This window comes from Hemicordylus capensis, chromosome 3, assembly GCF_027244095.1.
Source record: "Hemicordylus capensis ecotype Gifberg chromosome 3, rHemCap1.1.pri, whole genome shotgun sequence".
NCBI lineage: Eukaryota > Metazoa > Chordata > Lepidosauria > Squamata > Cordylidae > Hemicordylus > Hemicordylus capensis.
In genome coordinates this window covers 43,419,168-43,444,665 of record NC_069659.1, presented here as the reverse complement: position 1 = coordinate 43,444,665, position 25,498 = coordinate 43,419,168, and the positions used below count along the sequence as shown (strand labels likewise).

General features: G+C 40.9%; 1 protein-coding gene across 11 annotated transcripts in view; it reads right to left on the bottom strand.

The window, feature by feature from the left end:
• Positions 1 to 25,498, bottom strand: part of NBEA (neurobeachin) — a 670,094-nt gene that overhangs the window by 33,816 nt on the left and 610,780 nt on the right. The gene's annotated exons all lie outside the window — the stretch shown is intronic.

The window sequence follows — 25,498 nt, the reverse complement described above, 5'->3', positions numbered from 1 at the left end:
GGCAGCAGGGATGTAGACTCATGTTGCCACTGCTGCCTTCTCCCAGCACCAACCATATGGGCCCTTTGATAGCCCTGGGTCCCAGGTATGGTGCCCATCCCAGCCAACTCCTGAGCAAATTTTGGCTGCACAGCATGTATACTTTGATGATTCATACAGCTGAAACCACACATTTGTCTCACTCATACATTACATCTTTAGGTGTAGATATAAATTGTTCTACAGGTACACCTTAAAAATCTAGTGTGTGAGGTAAGCTTGAAATAGCTGTTGAAGCATTTCTACCCATGGCTTAAGAATCTACCATGCCAAGTAAATTTTCACTTGCTGTACCTAGTGGGTAGGTTAAGATACTATGTAAGAATTCCAGAGGAATTACACACATTCATTGTAAACAATGGTGGCTGGTAACCATATGGACAGCTTTTGGGTGCTGCCCTGAGCCCTGAAGTTATATCAAAACACTAGATATAAATGGCAGCTTTCGTGTTATTGAATAAGGAATAGGAGGAAATCAATCTGGCAAACAGTACACCAGATGCTTTGTGGATATATCACACATTAGACAACATCTGCATGTCAGAACTTCTGGGAATATTATGAATTTACCTAGAGAAAAGAAAAAAATAAATGCTCATCTATCTCTCTTATCCTCTACAATTGTCAGTCCTTTTAAAAATTATGAAACATTTCCCCCTGTGTCATATTTGCTGCCAGGAAGTAAATGAAAGAAATTGTAAACTCACAAAGGCTCTGTAGAGAGAACCCTACTGACATCCTTTTTTCTACCCTAGGACTGCATTTGATCTTCAACTGCCTCTTTCTAAATGAAAAGTCTGACTGCTATTTAAATATCAGAATGAGTTCACCTATTAGCTCATGTGACTTCATTGCTACAAAAGACACTGGCTAACATGTTGCACAGCATAACACAAACAGTTCTGAACCACCCATGGTGCTGCAGGCTCCTAAGGAACTGTGGGTAGCTTTTCTATTTTGCTCAAGGGTGCAAAAACAAAGCAGTGTGCCCACACCAGAGTGTTAGAGTGAGAGTATTTTTACTCTTGCACAAAAGTGCAAGACCAGTGGTGGTTCTTTAGGAGCCTGCAGCAACATGGCCAGCTTGGAGCTACCCACTTTAAACTGCGTAATATGTCAGCCATTATTTTTTAGACTTAAATCTATCTTTATTTCACTTTATGAAACAGAACAGTCAACTTTGCTTTCCAAAGATCAGCAAGTTATTGTATGGTTGGACTCCAAGATTCTTTACTTTGCAATTACTATTCATTTCAATGGGAATATGCATGGAGGAAATACTCAGTCAGTGGTTTACCTAGGTAATTTTGGTACTCAGACCACACCCACTGTGAGGGCCCACCACCACCACTGTGAGGTTCTCCCCGCTGCTGTGAGGTCAAACCACCAATTTTTTCAATAATTTTAGCTGCCGGGATGCAGGGTGAGCTGAGTAGGCCTCCTCGGCTCCCCCATCACAGTGGTGGTAGCGGATGGAGTGTGAGCAGCTGCTGGGCCTGACTGTCCATCCCAGCAGCCCCTGAGAACTGAAAGAAACTCTATTCCAACTGTGCAGGCATGGCTGAGTGCCCTACAGTTCTCACGGGCCACTGGGCCAGACAGGCCCAGCAGCTACTCCCACTTGGTCCACAACTGCTGCCGTCGCCACAGGGGAGTCCACGGAGGCCTGCTTGGCTCATGCCCCAGCAGCTAGAATTATTGAAAAAAACTCAGCAATTTGGCCTCGCAGCGGGGCAGCAGCGGTGGGTACGGGGTGGTGGCAGAAGCCCCAGCCCCAAGATCCAGGTGTAAGAGCACCTCTGTACTCAGTAACAGCAGAAGTCCAAAATGTGGTGAAAGCCAACATGAGCATGTGAATGCTGACATTTTCAGACACATTTTATGAATGTGAAAATTCAAAGATACATCAGTGAATGATGTGTTATTTATCGGTATTCACTGGTATATGTTTGGAAAGTGGGCAAATAGATATCTATTTTCAAACATAATCAAAATTTGTGTGAGATTGTCAGCATTCACCAAATAATCAATGTAACATACAGTATACAGACACATATTTTGAGTGTGACTATTGTAAATTATAAGTAATATGCCAACTTGCCATTGTTTTTAGGACTGTGCTAATATTTGCCAGTGAAAATGTTCCTATCAGCAAGCCACCAGAGGTCAAGCACAGTAGAGCAATAATGTCAAAGCTGATGACCCACTATATTTTGCACCCCACCCCCCAACATCTTCTACCTGCATTATCCACAATATATATCCATGTAAGATGTTTTAACTAAACTAATGACAATGGGTACAGCAACCAGCCTCAGAATTGACAACAAAGACATTGAAGTGGTGGATAGCTTCTGCCTTTTAGGATCGACCATCAACAGTCAAAGATCCTGCGAGAAATATGCCCAGACTAGCACTTGGTAGGGATGCAATGAGTGCCTTGGAATGGATATTAAAATGCTGTGATATGTCTACACCTACAAAGATTAGAACTGTTCGGACAATGGTTTTCCCCATGACACTCTATGGATGCGAAAGCTGGACTTTGAAGAAGCAAGATAGAAAAAGTATTGACGCTTTTGAACTTTGGTGCTGGAGAAGAAGGATACCATGGACAGCCAAGAAAACAAACAAATGGATCATAGAATAAATCAATTCAGAATTTTTACTCCAGGCACAAATGACCATGCATAAACTATCATACTTCAGACACATTATGCAAAGACCCAGCTCCCTTGAGAAGTCCATAATGCTGGGGAAAGTTGAAAGAAAGAAAAGAAGACAACTAGCAGCAAGGTGGATGGACTCGATTATGACAGCTATGAATGCACCACTGAGAGGCCTTAAAGGCCAAGTTGAAGACAGAACATCCTGGAGAGAATCTATGTGGTCGCTAAGAGTCAACACCAACCTGAAAGCATTCAATCAATCAAATCAATCAATCAATCAATCAAGATGTTTAATAGCTATTGGTCTGAAGTATTGTATTGCTTGTTAGTTAACTCTACAGCTTTGTCACAAAGCTGCATTTTGTTACTCTGTTACTCCGCACTTTGATACTCTGACTCGAACGAGATGCATGGCTTCCAATGAAAACAACAACATTGTGTGCTGTTCTCCCTCCCACCCTGTGAATATTAGTAATTAAAAAATATATATGACATGATATCAATATGCTCTCAATTTCCCCACCTCAACTCTGCTTCCTTGGCTATCATTTAAGGGGGGCAGGGAAACTCTGGGTGCAATGAAATTACATCCAGTGTTTCCTCTAAGGCAGGCATCCCCAAACTGTGGCCCTCCAGATGTTGCTGAACTACAACTTCCAGCATACCCAGCCACAAAAAATTGTGTCTAGGGATGCTGGGAGTTGTAGTTCAGCAACATCTGGAGGGCCGCAGTTTGGGGATGCCTGCTCTAAGGCGTGTGCATATGTGTACACACACACTTTTTGGGGGGATGTTGTTTCAGTTAATGTTAGAGCCTGCTCAAGTTGAATCAAGAAGGCCCCATTCTGAATGTGTGTGTGCACACATAGCCTTGATACTACCACCCAGAACAAAACTCATTCCGCTCACAGATGAAAAAAAATCAGAAGGCACATTGGTCACACTGAGCCATACAACCCCCTCCCCCCAATATCTGGGAAGATCCCACCAATTATGTGTTTGAGTGGAACCCTTTTTACTTCACTAAGAGTGTTGTGTAAGCACCTTGTTGCTTACTTTATATTCCTTATGGAACCACTACAGGAAGAATGTTGTGCTTGTCCAGAGCCAGAGCAAGTTTGGAAGCAAATATTTGCAAATATTTGGAAGCAAATATTTGCAAATTCCTCAGGTAAATTTTACCCAGACCTCTCCTCCCTATTCAACATCTTATTTATTTATTATTTCTCTGTGTAAACCGCCCTGAGCCATTTTTAGAAGGGCGGTATAGAAATCAAATTTTTTTATTATTATTATTATTATTATTATTATTATTATTATTATTATTATTATTATTAACAACAAATATCCAACTGCGATTAACAAAAAAGCATAAGAACATCCCTGCTGGATCAGGCCAAGGCCCATCTAGTCCAACATCCTGCTTCACATAGTGGCCCACAGGAAGCCCACAGGCAGGTACTGAGGGCATGCCCTCTCTCCTGCTGTTACTCCCCTGCAACTGGTATTCAGAGGCATCCTGCATCTGAGGCTGGAGGTGGCCTATAGACCTCAGACTACTAGCCGTTGATAGACCTCTCCTCCATGATGTTATCCAAACCCCTCTTAAAGCCATCCAGGTTGTTGGCTGTCACCACATCTTGTGACAGAGAATTCCACAAGTTGATTATGAGTTGGGTGAAAATGTACTTCTGTTTGTTGGTCCTAAATTTCTTAGCAATGGATTTCATGGAATGATCCCTGGTTCTAGTGTTATGCGAGAGAGATAAATTTCTCACTATCCACTTTCTCCACATCATGCATGATTTTATAGACCTCTATCATGTCTCTACACAGTTGTCTTTTTTCTAAACTTAAAAGCCCCAGGTGTTGTAGCCTTGCCTCAAAAGAAAGGAGCTCTAGGCCCCTGATCATCTTGGTTGCCCTCTTCTGCACCTTTTCTCAGGATTATCTCAGGAAATGCCACATCATCTTTTGGAAAGATAGAATGAAGCTGTTAACATGTGCAGCCTAGTCCACAGATCATTTGGGTGCGTGGCGACACACCAAAAATTCAACAAGAGATAGTCAGGGGAGCATAGGTGAAACCCTGCCTCCCCCACCTTTGTGCACCCCACCCTGCAGGAAGCATGTGAATAGCCTTCATCTGTATACAATTACCAGTTGCGTGTATTTCTTTCCCCAAAGTAAAGTAGTCTAAGGCAAGAACCTGAGCATAATCTTACATTAATCCAGCTAAATCACAGTAGAGTGGGAAATTGAAGAGTCACCCCCTTGGGCATTTTAAGTAATTATTATTGGTAATATATGCAGATGGTAATATATGCAAAGGTTGTAGGAGAAGGCCCTAAAATGTTAAATTGACAACAAACATTAAACTGACAACAAAGCAATTTGCTTTATTTTCCTGCAAGTTTTATTTTTGTGCTCACTGAGACTGTAATTCTTAATCCTGTTTCTCACACAAAAGCCAGCATGATGCATAGTCCTTAAGCACTCCGTTCTTTAGAACAGACCTGACTGACAGCCCTCTGGGTAGATAGGCCATGCAGTTTGAAAATGTTATTGCTTCATACTAATGGTGTGAGATATAGCTTTTTATTTCTGTCTACAGCTGTTAAATAGCATCAATATTTCCAGAACTTCAGATAAATTAGTTGAAGAATATTGATTTTTGTTTGACTTTTATACAAGTAAAAATACAGAAAAGGTTTCCTAGAGAAGCAACAACTACAGCTAGTTGGGAGTCATCAGTCGTGGGTATTAAGCTATGAAGATGTGGAAATTAAAAGCAATGTAAAAGCTAAAAAGTCAAATTTTTAGGACTATTTGATACAGGTATACCATAAATAAAATATTGTAATTCCTTTTCAAATGTAAGAGCTGGTCTATGGTATCAAAGGTTAAGTAGTACATCTGTGAAAGCATATATAGACCCCCCCCCAAAAAAGTGTAGCTACCATCTCTGGAACCTCTTCTTCCAATCAGCAGGGTATTTAATTATTCAATAATATCTGTAACTTTACCCCATTTTTGTGGGGAACCAATAGGAATAGGACTATTTATTAGGGATGTGCAAGAAATTTCGGGCACAGATCGATCTGTGCCCGAAATGAGCAATTTCGGGTGATTCGGGGCCGAACCGAATCACCTTCGATGTCCCCCGATATTTTGGGGGGCCGAGCCGAACAACCCGAATTTCGGGGCTGAAAAATTCGGGTGATTCGGCTCATGACCGATTTTGGGGGATTTTTTGAAATTTTAGTGACTTTGGGGAACTTTGGGGGCATAGAATGGGATCTGGGCAAAAAGAGTGGGGTGGGGTGGTAGTGCCTAATGGGTGCAGGCTACCACCCCGATTTCAGGGGGATAGGGCAAAGGGCTGATTTTTGGGAAATTTCTGAAGTTTTTGTGTCTTTGGGGCAGATTGGGGCAGAAAGTGGGGCCTGGGGCAGAATAGTGGGGTGGGGTGGTAGTGCCTAATGGGTGGAGGCTACCACCCCAATTTAAGGGGGATTGGACAAAGGGCTGATTTTTTGGGAATTTTTGAAGTTTTGGTGTCTTTGGGGCAGTTTGGGGGCAGAAAGTGGATCTGCCCCAAAAGAGTGGGGTGGGCTGGTAGATAGTGTCTAATGGGTGGAGGCTACCACCCGTCCCCAATTTCAGAGTGATTGGGCAGAGGGCTGGATTTTGGTGAATTTCTGAGGTTTTTCTTCATAAGGTGCAGTGTGCTAGATTGATATTCATAGTAAATGCGAGTGTGAAAAAGTGAAAGTGGGGTCATGCGAGTTCTTTAATTGAAAAAAATCTCATTTGGTATCATTGAATGAGAATTCACACCTCAGAAGTTTTTCTGAAGGGATGTTATTCCCTTATTTTCTGAGGTGTGAATTCTCATTCAATGATAGCAAATGAGATTTTTTTCAATTAAAGAACTCGCATGACCCCACTTTCACTTTGCCCAATCCCCCTGAAATTGGGGTGGCAGTCTGCACCCATTAGGCACTACCACCCCACCCCAACCTTTCCCCCCAGATCCCATGCTATGCCCCCAAACTGCCCCAAAGTCACTAAAACTTCAAAAATTCCCCAAAAATCAGCCCTTTGCCCAATCCCCCTGAAATTGGGGTGGTAGCTACCACACATTGGGCACTACCACCCCACCCCAAAATTTTGCCCCTGGGCCCCTTCCCCCCCAAATCAATTCAGATTTGGATTAAATCCGAATCCAAAATGAATTAAGGGTGATTCGGGTGGCCCATATTCGGGCACAAAACAGAACAGGGGTGATTCGGTTTGGGTCCCGAACCAAATCACCGAAAATCTGAATTGCACACCCCTACTATTTATATGCAGTTACATTAAAAAGTATTGTGTTGTGATCAGTGTGCCCTCTAATTTTTTTCATCTGTGTGCAGAATGAGTTTTGTTCCAGGTGGTAGTATCAAGGCAGTGTGCGCGCGTGCGCACACACACACACACACACACACACACACACACACACACACACACTCAGAATGGGGCCTTCTTGATTCAACCTGAGTGAGATCTAACATTAACTGAGCAGTGAGCACACATTAAAAAAAACTTGTGTGTGCACACACATGCGCACGCCTTAGAGGAAACACTTGTGAACTAAGCAGCAGCATTAGACAGATGCTCTAACCCCATACAATTTATCCCCAGTTTATCCTCTTTATAATGGTCCTTCTGAAGAAGCTGCTAACTGTCATCATAGATATGGGTAAGCTCCCCAAGCTCACCTTGGATTAATTTGGAATTGATCCAAGTTCTTCTCCCAAAAATCAGAATCATTTTTCCAAGGCAGTTTCAACTCCCATAAAACATGAGACTCTGTGAGTAATCAGTTCAACCACTCACAAAGGATTGAACACAAAGCCCCTGCTGCCACTGCCACCTCCTCATTTCTTTCCCCCCAAAGTGAAATTTCTATCTTTCAGACTGAGGCAAGGGAAGGCAGCGGGAGCGGGTACTCACAGGCCCCCAGAGGAGCACCTTTTCCCACGGAGACTTGAACTACCTGTCTTAGAATCCTTGGCAGAAAACATTATTTCTCTTTGCTGCCATTATTTGCATCACATCTGCCAGGAAGAGGCACTTCAGATGCCTTTCTGCCAGGTGGAAAAGATCTCCCTGGTGAGAAAAGACACTCCAGCCCTTGGAGGATCCATTGTACTCTTTCCCTCCTCCCACCCCTAAGGTAAGAATATCACTTATGGGGAGAGGGAATGAGGAGAAAGCAACTTCAAGATCAAGGTAGGGCAAGCTAACTGAACTTATCCCCTGCTAACTGAGCAAAGAGGCACCTTTTAGAAGTGGTGATTCTCTTTATTTGGCAAGGAGAGAGCAACTGGCCCTATCCATCCCTCCAGTGGATGTTGCTGGTGTCTATCTTATGTTTCATTTTTATATTGTGAGCCCTCTGAGGACAGGCAGCCACTTTTAAATTTATTTATTTACTTATATTTGTCGTATTCATATAAGCTCACTTGGTTGATGCAGGTTATGAACAACAAGCCTGTGTTTGTCTCACTTTAAGCTTGCTTTGTTTGAGCACCATTGAATGCAACATCTTAGCTGCTAATCTTTACTGGCCGTGGATCCTATACCCAGCTATCAAGAGGTTCGGCCAGAAGCCTCTTCCTTTCCTGATACCTATGATTTGCAACTGGATATGCTGGGTATAATGTTATACATCCAAACCATATGCTCTTGTTGATCAGTATGCCCGAGAAATAGCACATACTTCTGCATGCACTTCTGGAGATACAGAAATGGTAAGAAAAATTAGGAGAGTGAAGGGCTCCAAGTCCCAACTGAGGCAAAACCAAGATTATTTGATGATCTCAGTCTATTATGGTACAACTGCAATGAGACAGTAAGTAGGGAGGGAGGATTAAGACCATGAAATTGCTATGGATAAGTTTGCTTTTAGTGTACCTACTACTACCACTACTACTACTACTACTACTGAAGGCAACTAATGGTGCAGCGGGGAAATGACTTGACTAGCAAGCCAGAGGTTGCCATTTCGATTTCCCACTGGTATGTTTCCCAGACTATGGGGAACACCTATATCGGGCAGCAGCGATATAGAAAGATGCTGAAAGACATCGAGGCTATTCACACGATGGGAGAAATTCGGGCTAGCGGAGGCTAGGCCAATTTTCTCCCATCGTGAGAACCACCGGGTTCTTAAGCGCATAACCTGCTAGACTACCCCTACCCTTAAACAAGGTTTGTGGAGCACTCTGCAAACCCGGTTTTTAAAATTGTGTGTTGCTGCAGTGCAGCCCCACACCGCAGCAACTCACGAGTAGACTCCCGACCGGGAGGCATAAAAGCAGCCTCCCGGCTCGGGGGTCTCTCCAGCATGCCCTGCGCACTCGTGCAGGGCATGCTGGAGTTTCTGGGGGCCATGCGGCCCCCAAACTCCCAAGCCCTCGCTGGCTCTGTGACAGAGCTGGCAGTTCTGTGGGCGGCTGCTGCGGCCACCCGGAGCAGAGTGACTGCTCGTGTGCGGGGAGAGTGGGGTAAGCCTGCTCCCGCTGACCCTCTCGAGGCAGCTCCCACTGATCGTGGGAACTGCCTCATCATTTCATACTACACGAGAAATGACAATGGTAAACCCCTCCTGTATTCTACCAAAGAAAACCACATGGCTCTGTGGTCGCCAGGAGTCGACACCAACTCAACAGCACAACTTTACCTTTACTACTACTAAACTATCGTAGCTACTGCTCTACAACAGCATCAGGGCATCGTGTTTGAAATGGGGAATGCTTTTGATTACATGTTAAACCTACTATATTTTAATACTGAAAAGAGCTGAGCACCTGGTTCTTCCCTTTTCATTTTATTTGTCTTCAGACTTGCAGGAAAGCTTAACATATTTATGTATTGAATAGAAGTTTTATTTCAGAGCAATTCACACAATTTTTCAAACATGGTTTTCAGGAGTTACATAACAGAACTCCTTCTTGTGAATGGGTTTACTGTGTTTCCTTTTGCCCACCCACCATGTATACTGAGCAAGCACTTCTTTTTTAAACTTTGTATAAGAAACAGCATTGGATTTTATTTTATTTTATGGCACCCAGAGCCATTGTCCAAAAAGAACTGTCAACCCTTCAAAATTAAATGCTAAAATTGCAAAATGCAGTTCTCAATAACTTGAAAGCAGAAATCTTTAATATGAATTTGAAACTGCCCCCTCTCGCCTGATAAAAATGCTTTTTGGCGCTCGTGAAATTTAACAGCAATTGCTTACAGCTGCCTAGTTAAGTTTTTATTTAAAGAAGTGGATTTTAAAATTACCAGCCTAAAGCAGACTGATGTATGCCATTGTGAGGAGTTCTCTTTCCAGGCAAATATTCGCTGAGTGGTGGTTCTGTTTTTTCCTTTCCTTTTATTTTCTTTTCTTTATGCTTGAAAAACACTTACACCTCTGACATTTGGTATATTTGCCTTTTACTCCTAATCAAGTGACACACAGACCTTTTGGATCATGGCTAAAGGCTGAAATGCAATCCTGAGAGCTTTTTAAACAAGTGTGCCATGGTTTGAGCTCTGGCAGGCACACAGTAGGGGCCCTCACACAACTCCCTCAGTCTTCTAGCGCACATGCTGTTGCGCAAGAGCCCTTCGGAGCACTGCTCAGGATCCAGGTGCACTCCGCAAGAATGAGACCACATTAGTGACCTTTAGTGACATGTTCCCGGTCTGGCAGAGAGCTCCTCGAATGCAAGTATGGAAGTATTAAGGCTCTAGTGCAACAGGATGCATGCCAGCAAACTGAGGAGTTGCACAAAGACTCCAGTTAAGTGCTCGCAGGGGTGCAAAGCACACATTTTGTTAGAATGTCAGCCAATGGAAATATTTTATGGAAATATTTTTAAGGAAATATTTTATCTGGTACCGCAGATGGATGTATACTGTATATACTTTCAGCTGTGCAAGTCAGAAGAAGGATAACATTGCAACATGAGATTCACATAGTCATGGATTACTGCTCACATGATGATTGGTGACCCATATAATACATACCCAAAAAGGGGGAAAAGAAAGAGACACATATCACCAGGAAACTACAAACCCACAAACAACTAGCCCCACCAGTCCAAAATTTTTGTTTCAAATTTCATTACACATATAAATATAATTTTTATTTGTTAGGCCTCAGCCTGAAAATTATGGCTATGTCTAACTATTTAATTATGGGAAACAATACCAGGAGAGAATGCAGCCACAGGTTTAAGCATACACAAGTCCCTTAGATCTCAATGGCACTAAATTACTGATAAGTGTGTGACGGCAAATGACAAAGCTCTTGATCTTCCACAGTTTAACTTGGGAGATAATGAAAGACTTTAATAAATTGCATGAATTGAGTCTGAAAGCTCACCCTGATAGTTCTCTTTTTATATACATATTTTTGTATTATATTTTATTTTTATTCATACTTCTGTTCTGTGTTAATTTTCCTGTAAATAAGTTTGTCTTCTGCAGTATTTGATATTGGGCATGGGCATACCAAACTTCAGTTCTGTATATCATCAGAATGATTAAATACAAACATTTTGAAATTTATATTGCCAAACATTTCCTGCAATTTTGGTTCTGCTTAGTGAATAGCCGTTAATTTTTGACATATTTTATATTGCCCCATTACAGTTCAGTTTTTATTCTCTTCTGGTTAATAAGATGGGCATATTTATGTTCACATAGTGTTACATTGTGTCAGGGTTGAACTACTGTCCAACCGCTTGTCTTGGGATGAACCATTGGTATAGAAGTCCAGGTTTTTCCCCTCTTTCAAAAGGTTACTCCCCCTCCCACTTTGCTTGTGAAAGGGGACATATCTAGCTTTTTTTAATCATTCCTAGAATGTACGCACAAAGCCCCTTGAGATTTATGTTGAATACTCAAAAGAATAATGGCAAAACCCAGAATGTTTCTGAGGTGAATGGAGAATGCTCACCCATTCCTACACAGAACAGCAGACCCCATGGCACACCACACCTTGGTTTTGATATTGGTAATTTAAAACACACACATACACACACACACACACACACACACACACGTGGTTGTCATGCTTTGGCATTTAGGGGCTGCTGCTTATGATACAGAAGCCCATGGCTCCCTTGGGTGCACAGTACTTGTACATTTATTCGAACCCAGCCTACAAAGATAAATTAAATAGAAATTAACATTAATTGAATATTACTTATTTTTGGTAAGTAGATATAAGCAATTCATCACTACTTCCTCTCTCTGCCTTTCCCACCAGTGTGGTAACTTGGGTCATTTTCTTTTGCACGACCAATATTGACTAAGAGCGAAAGGGACATTTGCCACTAACAAAGAAAATCTCTCCCAAAGTGGAAACAATGAATAACATATGCCCTTTTCTTCTCATATATAAATTAACTTAACTTGCACGTTTAGGAGCAGTAAATTGGACATAAACACAATTTGGTATTTTGTTTCCCTTGCTTTACAGCTAAGAATACATTCTGTGGGACAAAACAAGTAGGAAGACTGGGGGCGGGGGAAGGAAACAACTAAACAAACCCTGGAGAGACACTTGATCATGAAAGAATGTATTTTAATGGTGGGTTTTTGTGTTTCTGGATTATTATAGAAATAAAACATGATCATGTAAGGCATTATTTTTAATGCCTGGGATACGGAAACAGACACACTCAGTAAATCAAAGTATGTAATATCCATATTTTTCTTTGTTTATATACATAAAGCTGTATTAAAAATTTAAATATGGTTTTATTTTCAGTCAGTTCAAGGAACCTGTTAGAAAAACACTTGGACATATAGGTGAAAACAGTTTTTCTTTGCTGGTGAAATCTGGTATATGAAAAGTTCTCAATTTGCTCTGTTCTAAAAATGGATTGCTTATTTCCCCCTACAAAATATGGATGCTATCTACCACCCAACCTAAAAAAGAAATGGGCATGTTTCTTTCCCCCCAAACTCCCATAGGATCCTATGGGAGGAAGTTAAATATTTGTTAATTTTTAATCATCCACTTGCCCATTTCTTTTGTGGTTTGGGCAGTTGGTAGCACCCATCATGCCCCACCACAGAACCCACTTTGGTAACCCTGGGAGTTTTGAATTTCCCCATTGCTCCCTATAGCCAAAGCACTCGAAATGTTTTGAGTTGTTTTGTTTAAACAGCTGGCTCGACTGCTATTTTGATGAAACGTTTCAGCCATTTTGCATTTCATTTCAAGCTCAAAACAGAATGCAAAATCTATTTTGTGCACATCCCAATTATCTATTACTGTTGATCTGTCCCCAAATTGATCATCCTATGTAAATTTGTCTGGAATAACAGACGATCTCATGATTCTGTACTCAGAGGCTCACTTACAGAATGACACTCCATGGAATGCAGTCGGTGCAACCATCACCCTCACCCGAGGCTCCCCGAGGTTCCTGAAAAGCCCTTGAGGATCAAGGGATCCTCACCAATGCCAGGGGCTGTAGCATGGGCAACTGCAGGCAGAGGCAGATTTAGCCATGGACCTTGGGGATTAGGTTTGTGGTCTCCTGTCTCTGGGGTAGCTTCCAAATGTTTGGGGGGAGGGGCTCCCTAGAGCCCTGCCTCTGCCCCATGCTTGCCCTGCCGCTGCCCCATGCCCACCATGCCAGTTAAATCTTTTTTTAAAACTTCTAAACATCTGCTGCTGCATGGTGGGGACACCAGGGTAGCCACTTGAGGGGAGACCAAGGTGGGGGAGTCAGAGGTGGCAGCAAGAGCTCCTTCCCTGAGCCCTCCTGCCTCCCAAATGACAGACTGGGCCATTTTCGGCCCATTTAGGGGCTCTCTGCACCTGCATGCACGGCCATCTCCATTGAACTCTATACTGCTCTATGCATCTTTATGAAAGAACCATCTGGCTTCTCATGCATTCCCTACAGATAAGGAAGGCAGATAATTGGACAAAAAGAGTTATTCCATCACTTCACTGTATCTTTGAATATGCAATTACAAGGCCTGTATGGGTTCCAAACAAGCATGATTATGGGGTGGGGTGGGGGACTGGTGGCTCTGAAAATAATATCATGCTCAATTTCACCATCATAAAAGTAGGTAAACTGATTAGAACCAGAGTGTGAGTTCAAGTAGGACAGGGACTGTGAAAAGCATCAGAGAAAAGGTGTCTACTCCTGTCTAGAACCAGTTCCTGGACTAGGATAGGAGAAGTTCTGGATAGATAGAACAAACCCTGTCAATGTGGCCCAGGGAGAGGACCATTAAGTCTGAAGATGGAGCTGTCTAGAGCCGTCAGGTTGGGTTCAGTCAGGAAACTGGGCCCAACCCAGAATTGTTAGGTCCAGGAGGCTGAGGATCAGAGGATGAGAAGCCAGCTTCAGACCTGAAAGAGTTGGAGTGTCTAGGAGGGCAGGCTCAAAGTCTTTCGAATACCTGGTGACACTAGCAGGATGCCCAAACATGCTAGCGAACATTGCTGCTCACCTTCATTCAAAGTGACCACAGTGGAGTGATTCTTTTTGTGCTTTCCTGAGCCCCCATGTTTGGTTGATGAGTATTTACAGCTCTATAACAGAGGCCTACAACTGAGTATTTACAGTCCTTCAATAGAAGCTTGGAGCCAGAAGCCCAGAAGAGTACTCTGATCCTGAAGCCCCAGACGCCAACATATGATGAAACAGTGCTCAGACAAAGGAGCAAGCAATGCCCCAGAAGTAGGTCAAAGTAGATGCCTAGTAGCCATTTCCAAAGTAGAAGCCTAGTGGCGATTTCCTGCAGGAGAGCTCCAAGGCCCAGGACACATTCCAAAAAGGGAAACCAAAAGGTTAAGGTGTTGATTAAAGCAAACAAGTTTGGTGATGTCTTAATAGTAGCAAAATAGTAACAATTATGACTGTCCAAGGAAGAGGTTCTCCCCACAGGAATGGCATCACTTAGAAAATGGCCTCTGAACCACAGATGCATGATCAGACAGGAGGGGGAAATAATCCTCGCTCCATGAAAACAAAGAAACCAGGACAGTAGTCCTGGAAAAGAAAACTGGAAAAGAAAAAGAGAAAAGGAATGAAAAACTAAAAGGCACAGCATGCACGTCGCTGCAGAATGTTCTCCAAAAGGGTTGTAAAGCAACCTGATTGGGAGGTCAGAAGAGAACTGATCAGGAGGGTGCTTGCCCCACCCTTTCAGGATGAGTATGTTCTGTTTCTGGATCGGAGGGAGGGATAAGTAAGAGTTCCTTGATGAAAACTTTAGGAGCTTCCAAAGTTGCTTTGTGCAGGTGCAGACCCCATCAGTTTGACTGCAGAGACTAGGGGTGTGCATTTTGTTTCGGATACAAAACGTTTTGTGCCCCAAACAGGCCATTTTGGCTGTTTTGTAGCCGAAACAAAACGCTCAATGCTCAAAATAGAAAATTTTGTAGCCGAAACAAAATGTTCCTGTTTTGGATACAAAACATTTTGTTGTTTCGGCTGTTTCGGACCTCCATTTTGCAATCACGAAAAGTCTTTCTCCTTCAGTCTCCATTTTGAGTTTTGACATCTGTTTGAATTTCTGGCCTTTCCAGCCTGCAGATTGGCCAGATGGGCTGATCTGCTGGCAATTGCTTCCTTATACCCCCCCCCCTTTTTTTTCATTTTAAAATTTTATTGGCTGTTACAATAACTTTACAATCCAACTACTTTCATTTATTTGATTAAGTAAATATTGACTTCCCGCTTACCTGTCTGCGCAGTTCACGTTAACTATACATATAAACCACTGCTATAATAATTCAAAAAATACATACTCCACATTGCTACTCAATTTTACCCAACCCTACCTGCTATTATTACTATATTTCAAACCCAGCTGAAAGGTCCATATTAGAAAAATATCCTCCTTATTCCTTTTAATGAAATTTAAGGGTAAAATTTACCCCCATTGGCCAGTGGGGCAGTGTGCATTTCATTGTTGTTGTTTCACACTGTTGTGTGTAGATCAATTGCATTTCTGGGGGAGGGGGATGTGGATGTGCATGACCTTCGGAAATCTGCCTGGTTCTTTGCAAAGCTCTGCTGTTGTTGATGATGATGATGTGTGATGTTGATGTTATTTGGGGTGTATTTGGGGCAGAAAAGGGGCTTTGGGGGCAGAAGAGTGGGTCAGGTGGTAGTGCCCCAATGGGTGCCTGCTGCCACCTAGATTCCAAAGGAATTGGGGAAAGGCCTTAAAAAAAAGAATTTCCGAAGTTTATATGTCTTTGGGGCAGATTCGGGGCATACAGGGGGCCTGAGGGGCAAAACATAGGGTTGGGTGGCAGTGCCCCAAGGGGTGCCTGCCACAACCCAGATCCCAAAGGAATACAGCAAAGGGCTGATTTCTTAGCAATTGTTGAAGTTTCTGCATCTTTAAGGTCCCCCCCCCAGGGAATAATTGAGGTTTCAGCAGACCCGTAATTCCACCTAGAAGGCACTGGGGTGGCCGGGAGCGAGTGGTGGTATAGTGCACATAAGGTGCCAACCACCCCCATGGGTTGCTAACCCATAGGGTGCTTGGGTTTGTTGTTTCTGAGGTGTTCTGAGTGTAGATTCTCTGGTAGCATATGAGATTTTCATCTACAAACCATGAATCCACTCTCATATGCTACCAGAGAATCTACACTCAAAACATCTCAGAAACAACAGAACCCAGTACCCCATGGGTTAGCAACCTATGGGGGTGGTTCGCACCCTCTGTGCACTACACCACCACTTGCACTGGGCCACCCCAGTGCCCCCAAGTGCAGTTATGGGGCTGCTGAAACCTCCATCATTCCCTATGGGGAAGAACTTTAAAGATGTGTAAATTCCATTAAATCTTTAAAAACCAGCCCTCTGCCCAATTCCTTTGAAATAATTCTGGCAGCTTCCTTGCCACCACTGGACACTACCGCCCACCCTACTCTGCTCTGGGCCAGCCCTTTCCTCTGGATGTGAAGCTATATTCATTATTCCCTATGGGAAAAATCTTAAACTTCAAAAATTCATCAAAAATCAGCCCGTTGCCCAATTCCTCTGAAACATGGGTGATAGCTTCCACCCACTGGGCACTACCACCCTCACCCACTAGTTTTGCCCCGGGACCATTTTTTAAAATCCAAAACATTTCAGATTCGGATTTTGCAATTTCGAAGAAAGGACAAAATGGGGGTGTTTCGGATTTGTTGATTTTGAACAAAGAACAAAATGGGGCTGTTTCGGATTTGGGCCAAAAACAAAACAGAAAAAAACCAAAATGCACAACCCTAGCAGAGACCAGGAAGCAAAATGTGTGCTCCGGAAGCTGGATCCCAATTTGTTAACTATGATTAGTGGAGTGCCAGTGTTACATCTGCACTGATCCCATGTTTATATATATTTTATAAAGGATTAATACAATCTTTTCAGTTGAGCTACATTGTATTTTTAAAAAAATTCAAATGCATTTCAGATAGAGAATGTGGATATCAGAACAACATTGCATATTATGACAAAATGAAACATCATGAACATATACATATCAGCTTTAAAAGGGCATTAAAGAGGCATATTATCAATATGCTGAATATTGTGAAAATGATCAGCCTTGCTATTTTCTAACAGAAATGGCTAATTGCTTAGCAATCTTCATTGCAATAAGTTGACAAATGGAAAACATTGTGGAATAATAGGTAATTTATGCTGAGGTAATGACTGTGTAATATAAGTGAAATCTGTGCTAATAGAGTAAAAAAAAAGGCTTCCAGCTATTTCTGCTACAAACAGCAGTCAAGTAATTTTCATGCTTCTTCCCTAGAGAAGAATATTACCTTAAAATGAATGCTGCAATGTTTACTACTAATTTCTGAAAATCAGAAATTACTACCTGTAAACAGAATGCAATAACAAATAAAATAAAGCAGCAGATTTGACAAACAATAGTTGTATCCTTGACATTTTTCAAGTAGCAGATGGGGAAGAGGCAGTAGCTTTCAGTAGTACTATAGGCATTACTGACTAGAAACATAATTTAAAACAATATTATTTGAGGTTCTACCTAAATATATACAGACTTTAAATTTAGAGTCCTATTTGCATTGATGAGCGTTTGGATAGGACGGTGTGTGTGTGTGTATGCACACACGCGTGCGCGCGCACACACACACACACACACACGTAGAGACATGACAGATCTCTATGAAATTATGAAGGGGGTGAAGTGTGTAAATAGAATTTAATAATTCTGGAACTCAGGATCACAAACACACAGAGAATGGACTGACAGGGGGTTCAGGATAGACAAAAGAAACTACTTCTCACAGCCACAATTAACTTTTGAAACTCAACTACTAGGTCTGTGTGTCAGAATGGATTAGGATGGCTGAAGGGAGTTTTTCAGGTAATCCCAGGGAATGGATCATGCTCTCCAGTAGTCTCTGGTACTTTCCCACTGGTACTGAGGCTATGATTAATACTGCTGTACTTGGCTGGCCCAAGATGGTAACTGTGACCTAAAATAGGCCACTTGCTGATTCATACTACTAGTATGGATTTGATCTGCACTACAAAGGAGGGCTCTGGGAGGCTTCCTGATCTTCTAGGCTATGGCTAACCTGTCTTCAACAATGAATGAGGTGAGGAAAACAGAGATGATGTATCCTAGTTACAATATGTGATTAGCCCCCTCCATATTCAAGGAGAGGGAGCACAGACTACTGTCAGGATAATTTGTTTCCTAGCCTGCATATGCTATTCCAGCCAAAGAAACAGAAACACAATTAACACGATTCTCTCGCTAATTGAACAACCAGGTAATAAAGAGACCAAATAAGAAAATCCTATGGGGGTTTGGAGGAAAGGTTAAAAAAATGTTTAAAATTGCCCACTTGCTGATTTCTTTTGTGGGCTGGGTGGTAGATAGCACTCATCATGCCTTACCACACAACCCATTTTGGTGTCTCTAGGAGGTACCCATGGGGAACAATGGGGTATTTCAAATTTCCCCATTGTTCCCTATAGCTGGAACAAGCTGCACTCACAGAGTGTACTGGACACAAGTTTTGCATTGCAATTTGCAATGCATTTTGCAAACTGCCTTGAAAAATACTGCAGAAGCACACCATAAAAGGGAATCTGTCCCTCCCAACACAGAACACACATTTCAAACACAGTCCAAAAATGGCCAAAAAAGAATAACTGGCCCAGAATCCACTGCCAGCCACAGTGCCTGCACTACACTAACATCACTGGCACAAGTTGCTCTCTCACCAATTATGGCTCCTTATGTTACTTCCTAGCATTGCAACAGCTGCCACAGCAGCACTCTTATTTAGCAGCAAGCAGAGCCATAAGCTCAACTAGAGCAACTTCAGCCACATTTTGACTGAATACACCTTGCAATGCAGATTGCAGAGCAGACCAGAGCAGTGAGTGAAGCACAAGTTAGTCCCAAGGCCAGACATGGAGTTCATCACAGCAATCACCAAGAAATATTTCACACACACACACACACACACACGTACATACATACACACAGCTGCCACTGCCCATTTCTCACCACAATACTATTCTCACAAACAGATCCTTTGTCAATCTGAGACCAGCCTTTGTCAATCTGAGACCAGCCAAACCAGACAGTTTTAGTAGCAACAGTACAGCATATTATACTCAGTGCTGAGAGAAAAACCCCACAAAATCAAACCTACCTTCCTCCTCTCCTGATGTATCCTCTTCAAGTGAGGTATAAGTGCTCTCTCTGCCTCCCAGTCCCTGCGAATATATTTTGAAATTCCCTCCTTTTGTGTTCCCCCGCCCTCCTCCCAGCCAATGGGGGCACAGTTGCCCATGACAACTCTTGATTTCTATTACAAGCTGACCAAGAAGCAAGAATATCACAAGCCAAACAGAAGCCAGTGCCAGAAAATCAATCAGCAAGGGAAAAAACAGGCCACCAAAATGGCACTCAAAACATCAAAGTGTTTCGACTGAAATGGGATTGTTCTGCTCTGAGATCGAAACAGGTCCTTTCTTTAGAAGGTGTTCTATTTTGAGCTCAAAATTCTCAAAATGGCCCATTTCAAGTTGAAACATTTCACAGTCAAAATGTTCTGCACATTCCTAGTTCTGACTGATATCTAAGGCTGAATGATGGGCATGCATTTTTTTTAAACAAAGGTTAGTTTTAGACTAGGCTAGAATGCAATCCAAATATTTCACAACCATCCATAATACTCAATAGAACTACCCCTAGAGAGAAATCCAGTCCTCTGTGTATGCAAGCATATGAGCAATTAAGAACATTTCATATTATTGGTAAAATTTAATCAAAGGATATTGGTAGGAATGAAAGTGAGCACATACAAATAAAGTCCAATGTGTGGGGGGGAAGTGACTTTTTTCAGATAAACGATGAACATAACACTTGGTTTTATCACAATATTCTTATATTGCCTTTTTGAATAACTGCTGTTTCCCCCCACATGCATCTTTGAGGCCTTGCTAGCCACTATGGAAGGCTAGTGTTCCATCTATTTCGTTAAAGATATATCTGTCTTGTTGGGTCTTGACAGCCCTATCATGTCAACTCTCTGTAGCACCACAGAGTTTTCAGCAAGGGGAAGGAAAAGTAAAAAACGATGCTTCCTGTGGGCATATTTCACTATTGCAGATCCTGAGGGATGATTTGTTATTCCTGTCAGATCAAAGAAAGAGATAAGAGAAGAAAATAAAATCTAAAAACTAAAATCCAGAAATGAAGCTAACGGAAAACATCAAGGCCAAAACATCGTGATGCCACTTAAAAAAATTTAAATATGCTGGATATCAAACACCTTCAAAAGAAATAAATATTGCATAGGCCATATGCTCTGCTAGCTGACAGTGAAACCAGCTTTTAAGGTTTAGGAGATGGTCATAGAAATCAACTGTCAAATGCTATTCATTTACAGATTTCTGCCCCCCTCCTCCCCAATTGGCCATGTGTGTTACCAGTATGATCAGGTCTTTTGACAGGAAGCTGCATGAAACAAGTAAGAAAGGGTATTCTTCCTGCCATTTAGGAAGCCATTATAGGAGCTCTGCAATAGCCTGATTTCAGTTCGGAGTGTGCAAGAGATTTTCCTGGGAAATTGTGGCATAAATAAATAATGTTTAGTTCCTGAATATGTGTAAAAGTACACCTTTGGCTTGAAAAAACATTTTTACTGAATCTGCGTATACCATGATTTGAAATTGTACAGCACAGTCCTTTAATTCATATAACTGAAAATGAAAAGGACAGCTTTTGAAGGAGTGTACAAAAGATCAATTGTCCAATATAATCCTTCACTAGCTTTTAAAAACATTACTAAGAATAAACAGACTGCATCTAACAAACATAGATGAGGGCCTGACAAATATTTAAAATACGAATAAGTAAAAAAAAATAGTGCACTTGAAATACTAACTTGTAAGCATATACAAAAAAAATCTGTTTTCAATGGTGAATCTGACAAATTTAATTAGATTTGAGGCATCAAACAAACTATTGCCATTTAAGCACTTTAATTTTAGCTTGCACTGGAGTAATAAACTATTACTGATATATTGACATCACTGTATTAAATTATTTTAGTGTAAACAGATGTCATGTCTGGTTTTTTAGCGGGGGAAACCCAAACAATTTATGCACTGTAAGAATAGGCGCACCTTTTATGAAAGTTACTTTTCACAAAATGGGACCCAATCTCTTGGAGTCTGATTTATAAAAATGGAGTTTTATAAAACAGGTAACCAGCAAGAAAAAAAATGAGCCCCCGTCAGTGTCTCATATATATTTCATGTTGTAGAGGAGGCTCCAAATAATCTGAACATGTTTAGAAATTTTACTTTCAAACCAGGAGGGTTAAAATAGCTCCAGACAATCCAGACAATTCTGTACCAACCAATTTTCATATGTGGAACTATACAAAGCTCATGAAAGAGAGTAAGTGTTGCCACAGTTACTTTGTATTCTATGGTATCTATATTCAAATAAAATCATGGGAAAGAAAGCGTTTTGGAGCAGTAACTTTTAAATGTGCCATTGTTCTATGAATTAGCAGTCTTATCATAAGCTCTCCAAAGACAGCCAAAGTAGTCTAGAAGAATAGGTTTGGATTATGATGTACACCAACAGTAAAGACAATTCCAAATAACATCTAGTGTCCAATATAACCGCTGTTTACATATTAAAAAGAGATACAGGCTTTGTACCAGAGATGTTCTGTCATGTTTCTCCACAGGAGAAGGCTGTCATGGTAAAGTTCATTATCAATTACTGCTTTACAAGTGCAAGATGAGTTAAGCTGTCATAATTTTCTCAGCTAGAGATCCTGTGCTGTCAAAGAATGTCAATTTTTAATCTGACACAAGGAAGAAAATTATCTGTTATTCTGACCTCTAATTTCTTGACATTTTAATGCCATAATTGCTGTGGTTAGTGCTGCAACCATGATTTCACCTGTCAAGGAAAAATGAATCAATATCCTTGAGCTGTTCATTAAAATTTAGCTTTTACTTTACTAAATTTCTCAGTTTTTAAAAAAAAGAACCTCTACAATATATTCATGCCTGCAAATATTATATACTGAGACTAAGCTAGCAACATTCCATTTTTTTAAATGTTTGACAATAGTTAGATTTTCCCCATGCACTATTGAATTACACTACAAAGTTTTGACATATGCAGAATAAAGGCAGCGATGCCAGCTGATTAAGAAGTGACTCTGCTTGCAACCAGTGTTGCATTCAAAATGTGATGCTTCTCCTACTGATAACAATAAATACATTGAAACATACGAATTAATCTGGCCTATGAGAGATATGTGTGAACTGATATAGCTCCTTCCTTGTCAATTTTTAAATCCTTACTGAAGACCTTTCCTTTCTTTTTTGCCAGGCTTTTACCCTTTAGTTAATCTATTCTACCCCCCACCCCCTGTTAGTTACTTTAGTTATATTTAGAAAGTAATTTTAACGCTGTCTTGTTTTGCATATTTTTGTACACCGCCCAGAGTCTTCGGAGTGGGTGGTATATCAAATAAATAAATAAATAAATAAATAAATAAATAAATAAATAAATAAATAAATGTGCTCTGTATACATTGGGATCTCCATGAAATTTTATTTTGTAAAAGAATGCACATGCATATTTTCACAGTGGAGAAAAGTAAGAAGTGAAATCCCCCAAGGATTTGAACTGGGACATTTGAAACTGGTTTACAAATGATCTAGAAATTGGGGTAAGCCGCAAGGTGTGCTAATTTGCAGATGATACCAAACAATTCAGGGTGTTGAAAACCAAATGGATTGTGAAGAGCTCTAAAGGCATCTCTCTAAACTGGGGGAATGGACAACAAAATGGCAAGTGTGGTTCACTGAACATAAATGTAAAGTGATGCACCTGGGGGCAAAAAAGAATTCCTTCACATATATTTTCTGGAGTTTCAGCTGTTAGTGACTACTCAGGAAAGAGATCTTGGGATCATGGAGGATAGCTCAATGAAAATGTCATCCCAGTGTGCAACAGCTGTAAAAAAAAGTCAGAGCCCATGTAGGTGACTATTAGGAAAGTGATTGAAAATAAAACTATTAATATTAGCAGGCCCATAAACAAATCTATAATGTGGCCACCTTTGGAAGATTGTGTATAGTTCTGGTTGCCTCATCTCAAAAAGGATATTGTATGGCTGGAAAAAGGGCAGAAGAAGGCAACCAAAATGATCCAGGGTACAGAGTACTTTCCTTACAAGGAAAGGCTATAGTGTTTGAAGGTTTTTTGTTTAGAAAAAAAGTGAAAATGGGGGTTGTAGGACATGATTGAGTCTTATAAAATTATGCATTATTTGGAGCAAATGGATAGAGAAATATTTTTCTCCCTCTATCACAACACTTGAACAAGGTGTCATCCAACAGAACTGATCTAGGATGTACATAACCTTTCACGCAGGCCATAATCATTCTATTGATTTATCACCACAAGATATACGATGGCCTTTCACTTAAATGGCTGAGAAACAAGGGGTTGTTTGAGGACAACATGGGAAGGACCATGAACACCACACTGACTTCCTTGGAAGAGGAGTGGAATAAAAATGTAATAAATGAATAATAAAAGTAGCATAGACATCCAAAGGATGGCATAGTATACTTAAAGGATAGCAGCTGACTTAGGATTTGTTGGTCAGCTACGGATAAATCAATCACACAAACACAACACCTGTATATAATTAATTAATTACTGCATGAGTTGCACCTGTATTATGCTCCTGTAAGCCATTAGTTTCATCATTTGCTACCAGATGCAAACAAACAAAGGTTGGTTTAAAAATGCTGGCTGACATTCAGAATAACACAGCACTGTGGTGATTTTCTTGGTTAACCCTTTCTGCATTGTGCCTCCCAGAATTATGTCCCTGAAGATCACACAGTCCTCAGGGGGGCATTTTTGGGAGGTAGAGTGAGCTTAAGCGGGAAGGGAGAAGATATAATGTTATCATTCAGGTGTTTCCAGATTGTTATGACAGTAAGGCAAAGCTAAATTGTGCCGTCGAGTCAGTGTTGACTCCTGGTGACCACAGAGCCCTGTGGTTGTCTTTGGTACAATACAAGAGGGATATACCATTGTCATCTCCTGCACAGCATGAAATGATGCCTCTCCGCATATCACTGCTGCCCGATTATATTTGTATTTGATCCCAAACTCACTTCTCTGAGCAGTATCTGATTTTGTTTGTAAATTATGAAGCAAAACTATATATTAAAAATAATAAAAACCAGTAGCTCTAATGTGCAGGCCTTTTTATAATCCTCCTTTGAAGAACTAATAGAGATAGATATAATTTTGTATTATACATTGAACAACATTTTAGCCTCAGCATTAAAAAATAGTAATAAATGAATAATAAAAGTAGCATAAACATCCAAAGGATAGCACAGTATTCTTAAAGGATAGCAGCTGACTTAGGATTTGTTGGTTATCAGGGAGGCTGAGAGAAAAAGCTAATCTGTACATGAAACAAGCGGGAAAATATTACATAAAAGTGAAAGAGCAAACATTTCTCCCCACATTTCCCCAAAGACTGCACAGAAATAGCTGTGGTTCATGCAGTTCTTCTATTACTATGAGATTGGATTCTAACATCACATGGTATTTAGAAACGTATTAACACTAACAATGTTATACAAACATTAACATGGATTAAAGCATTATTCTGGATGCGGCTATTTAACAATCGATACATTTTCAGCTTCCAAGATTTAAGCAAAAAATGCCACAAGTATTCAATTGCCTGGCAATGTATAAATTATTACTTGTTTTGCATACAACAGATGGCAGATATCATGGGGCATGGAAGCTTGTGTATGTAGCTTCGCCACAGTAACACCCATCTAGCAGCTGTTGCATCTTCATACTTTTCAGCCAAATTGAATCATTTTATATAATGCTTTAATACTTATAACAGTAATCTTTTAATAGTTATTTTACTAAGAGGAGTTGACAAGATTGGAAATGACACATGGAAAAATAATGTAACTCATGTATAAAATAAATATTTTAAAATAATCCTAACAAATGCTAACACAAAGAAACTAATTTCTTTTTTCCTTATTGCTTCTCCATTGTTTTGTTCCATGAACATTTGACTGAACAACAAACCCAAATCTCATTTCATAAATAATACAAATATAATATATTACATATGCACATTGGAAAAAAGTAAAGCTCTTCTAGCCAATAATGCATCCCCCCCC